We start from the raw sequence: 5,000 nt of genomic DNA, 5'->3' as shown, positions 1-5,000 counted from the left end.
AACCTGGTTGGATGTGAGGTTCACGCAGGCATGATGTGTGGACTGCTCCTCTGATCTCAGGATAGATTGGATGGAGGACCCAGTCTTCTTTGGCTAAACAATTCTATCAAGGAACCAAATTCTCTGTCTTCTGTTTTATCGGGGGGGGGGGTGCCTCATAGAATGTTGAAGTGGACTGAAATAGAAGAGTAGGCATTGTATTGAAATTGAATTGGTTAATTTTTAAAATATTACTTGCATTTTATTTAAGGAAGCAGATCTGGAGATTGTTTGCTTTGTCTGTGGAAAGTCTTTTTTGGTTTAGTAATGCATGATTTATTTTTTACATGATATTCAAAATTTCTACTCCTTTTTATTTTTCAAATTTTTAGAACTATTTTTGTCCAGGTGACAATTTTATATAGATCTAGATTATATGTATATGATGTTAGTGGTAGTTATTTGGTTGGAACAAACAAATGTCCTTTGTCATGAATCTACAAAAATGTTATCTCAATAATAACTACTTATGTAGGGCCTTCTGTTCCTTTTTTTTTCATTAAAGCAGGAAAAAGGTACTCAAGCAGCAAGTAACTCAAAATATTGAGTCCATGAAAATTTAGATTTTGAAGTATAAGAATTCTATGAGTACTGGGGTACACTGTTTGAAGGTTAAACTAACAAATTATGAAAGGTGCAGTTTGATCACTTGAAATAACTTTGTTTATTGTCTATTAAATGCCCTCTAACGAGTAGGTAAGCCTTGTTTTACGTGAACTGAATAATCTGGTTGTATAAGCTGGACTTTCGCATACAGTGAAACTCGGATTCAACGAGGTCGCCGGGCCTGACATAAAATCTCGTTGAATCCGAGTGTTCATATATTTAGCAAACACGAGGTTTTGTGATGATAATTACAGGCACTGAGCAAGCAATGCATAATCAGAAGTCACAAGTAGTGCCTGAAATGCCTGCATATTATGAGCTGTGTAAAAAAAAGACTGATTCGTTCAAATGCACACACCTGTGTTTTCTCGATTGTTTACCAAAAAGTTGTGTTGCTGTGTAGAGCTTAGCATACGGCAACTTTAGACTCCATAGACCAGCGCACAATTCATTACTTAGATCTACGTCAAGACTAGCTTATCATTGCAACGCCCGGACCGCTAAATTTTAAGTGGTCGTTGAATCTGCATTATTTTTACTGATTTTGAAGAAGAAAAAAAAATGGGGAATCCATCTCTTCTCATTGAAGCCGAGCTCGTTGAATCCGAGTTCCACTGTATTTGAAAGTGGACATTGCTCTAAATAGGCCTTTGTATTGTTATTTACAAGACGTGGAATAATGAATTCTTGTTATTTCAGAGGAGTCGTTGAGGTCAATTCTTTGATACAAGTCACAGATGCTTCTGATTCTCAACGTTGATGAGGAAAATGTTTTCTGCCTCGGATTCCACTTCATCCGAACTGCTCATTATTACGTCATTAATTGAGCATGCTGTACTGCTAGCTGCAATATTGGTGTCCTTGGTTTGTCTGCAGAGCAAATAATAATGTAATCTCTTTCTAGATGTTATAAATTAGAAGATTTCATTGACTGCTCAGTGTGAAATTCTTAAGATTGATGGAGACTAACCAGGGTTTTGGTACTAACAGAGGAGACTTTTTTCCCCCTTGCTGTACATGTATCCACGGTGGTTTATTTTCAAACTGGCTGTGTTTGAAGTAATTGTGGCCACTGTGACACTAATATTTCACTAAGAATGAAGGTTAAGAGGTCATTACATTCTAAGGATAGCTCTTTCAACATATTTGAAACTAATAAACATTATGTATTATTTACTGGTGCTACCATTAAAAAAAGAATAGTAGTGATTTTGCGACAGTTTTTTTTTTCTCTCTATTTTTAAGTCTGATTACATTAATAGCCTTGGAGAGGAAATTTTACTTTGACCTTTTTTCTGGACTAGGGCCTAGATCTAGTAGTAGTATTCAGTACAGTTTCTAGAAGAGCTAGTGGCTCTTTGTAAATGCATAGAATCTCAGTTTCAGCCAGACTAAAGAGGGAAACTTGCTTTCATGCTTTCTATTTAATGATACACACATTGAAGGTATGCTTTTCTCAAGTACAGCTCAAAACTGGTTTTGAACTGATTTTTGTTCTTTTATTATTAGATAGAAATTAATTTTTTGTCAGCTGTGACTTTGTGGATGTGAATGGGTTGTGTATCTGTGTTCTGTCCCAGGAAATGTATGTCTTAGATCATGCTTCTTTTGCGAAGTGTTCAACCTCACTAGTCAGAAAATTCTGTGTGTACACACTTTAGGCTCAAGTTGGTACCACTCTGAACAGTGGACAGATGACCTGGGTTCAAGTCCTGGTTGGGGCGTTTTTGAATTTAGTTGTTTGTTACACATAAATAAATGTATATATGACTTGGTCCTGAATTAGAGAAGTGTGTTAAACCAGAGTTAAGGCCTCTTGAATATTCTTTCTGTGTTGAAAGGGCTATTAAAGAACACCACAGCAAATAAGTTTTCTGAATTTTTACCAGAAGACTGTGCTTTACGACTACTAATATTATTGAAACTGCCTTTTCTGTATGTACTCTACATTAGGAAAGTAGAATGCGTAAATGGTACTTGAGTATTTGTGTACTTTGATAGTCCGTTATAACCTGTACAGTGAACTTCAATGGATGTACATCATGTACACTGTTCTGTGATAAGGTGCATGTTTGTAGGTCCTATGTTTACCATGAGTAAATTGATCTGACCACATAATGTCTTATTTATTTTCTCTGTCGTTTTAAAAAAATAATTTTTGTCTGTTCTCCTTGTATTAAAAGACCTGCCAACCTTGCAATAATGCAGCAATGTCTTGAGAGATCATACAAGTACCACTATCATCACTGAGTGTTTGGTTTTTCTGTTGTTGTTTTTTTTTTTTATAATTCTTTTATTAGTTACATGATAGGAACAGGGAAAATCAAGAGTACACGATAGTACATTTTCTCTCATCAGAAAGTTAACTGGTTTCAGTGTCCTACCGCTTTTCTTTGTTTCTTTCTCTTTCCACTCCCCTTTTCCTGGTCAAACTCTTACTCCTATGCTGCCGTCATCATTTATATTATCATCAGAGGTATGTGTGGTCAGGCTTACTTATTTTGAAAGTTCGTTTTACAAGAAAATGCAAAAATAAATATACATGTACTTGCATAAAATTTTTGTGTGATGTTTTTTTTTATGTGTTTGTTTGGTTGCATTCCTCTCCTGACCGTGGAGGGAAGCAGTTAGAGAACAGAGTATGTAAGGCAATAATCTGGTTATCAAGTCCTGACCAATGCAATGACTCATTCAATGACTTGCCGTCTTCATTCAAGAAACAGCTTTACTCAAAACTAGGACAACAGCCCTCATACTCGTAATGTCAGACACATATTTGGGGCTTGTATTGTATCATAATATGTGTATTAAACCTAGACTCCTCTTTTCTATTTCGTATGTTCCCCAAGAGGTGAAAAGATGCATACATCATATTGAAAAAGTGTCCGTCTTTATCTAAGGTCAAAGTATTATGTACGTAATTCATGTATGTACTGCTTGATAGGTGTGTGGGTGTACTTTTGCACGTGTGCATGCATGTGTGTGTGTGTGTTTAATTGCAATGCTCTTTCAGCCCAGGCATCTGTGGTGCAGTTGTTTGGAGCTTATTTGTCGCACACGGGAGACCCGAGTTCATTTCCCAGAGTGGGGAGAGATTTTTATCAAGTATCTAATCTTTCTTCTGGGATGTTGCATCCTTCTCAGCCCTGGTTGACCTTCTCAGGCAGGGTCGGAAGATCACCTCATTACTTAATGATCTAAAATCTAAATTGTGTTGATAGGGCATAAAACATTGTACATCACAGCCCCAATGAGAAGGCCAATAAAAGGAGAGCGAGTGCGAATTGCATCTACTTGCTCTTTATGAAATCAAAATGACACAATTACTGACCATTTATTGGACGTAAATCCTCTTGTATTTTATACATCTACAGTATAGCCTCAACTTGAACCAATGAATGTGGCACAAGATCACGAGGGAGAATAGAGTTGCTGCACAAAAATATCTTCATTCTAAACCCAACGTAACCTCAGACAGAACCCTCTACTAGCTGGAGAGAAAACACCATTAAATACATTTTTTGTGCTATAGTTAATAAAGCCTACGTGCTCACTATTAAGAAGAATTAAGGTAGAGACAAAAGTAGTTTGTGAGAACCAGTGGAGGTGGGTGGACCAAAATGTAGGTGGGGCTTGGGTTGGTTCCACTTGTGTACAACACAAAACGGTGATGATTTTTCTATTCTCTCGGCGAGCCACAGCATTTTGTTAACCATTCAAACTAGAAAAGTCACTTTCGTCTTCTATCTCTTTGTTCTACGTTAAATTTTTCTGGATGGTGGGGACGAAGACGTTTCACCTCCAAATTTCTCGAATTAATGTTCATCTGATGAAAGAGTTGCCTCAAAAGTGTTTGATGTAATTAATAACTGTTAAATCTCAGTGGTACACACACAAACATGTACACACAGCACTCTGAACATATTATATCGTATGAGCTGGATTAGACCTGTAGTCATGGAAAGTAGAACGCACCTAACAAAGGTCCAATGGATGCATGGGTAACTCTGTCACTGGGGGAAAGTGTGTCTTAAATTTTCACCCTATTGTCAGGGCTAGGAGAGCGTGAGACCTCTGTGCAGTGTTCTGTTTTTCAAGTCTTCTAACTTTTTTGCAAGAGGGGTTTCATTAAAGAGGTGCCTTGGGAATGGGCTCGTCCTTTGCTGAGCCCTAAAGACATTTGATTGGCTGTTAGGGTACTATAGAGTTGTAAGCGGTGACTATTGTGATTGGGGATTCACGAGCAAGCCGCCAAGTTGATTATTGTGTGTTCAGTGCATGTGATCATAACAGTTTCAACTGTTTGTTGTTTTTTTTCGTTATTTTCATTTGCTTTGGGAGAGAGTTGGGGGTGG

General features: G+C 37.3%; 1 protein-coding gene across 1 annotated transcript in view; it reads left to right on the top strand.

Annotated features, from left to right (window-relative positions):
• LOC101853917 (isocitrate dehydrogenase [NAD] subunit gamma, mitochondrial) overlaps positions 1-3,203 on the top strand; it is a gene marked incomplete at its 5' end in the record, with an annotated part of 22,416 nt that extends 19,213 nt beyond the window's left edge. The window contains 1 exon segment of the mRNA XM_013079609.1: positions 1,345-3,203.
• Between the last annotated feature and the right edge of the window lie 1,797 nt (positions 3,204-5,000).

The sequence above is a fragment of the Aplysia californica genome, unplaced genomic scaffold, assembly GCF_000002075.1.
Source record: "Aplysia californica isolate F4 #8 unplaced genomic scaffold, AplCal3.0 scaffold00057, whole genome shotgun sequence".
Taxonomy (NCBI): domain Eukaryota; kingdom Metazoa; phylum Mollusca; class Gastropoda; order Aplysiida; family Aplysiidae; genus Aplysia; species Aplysia californica.
The sequence above is the reverse complement of the archived record's forward strand: the minus strand, read 5'-3'. Positions and strand labels throughout refer to the sequence as shown.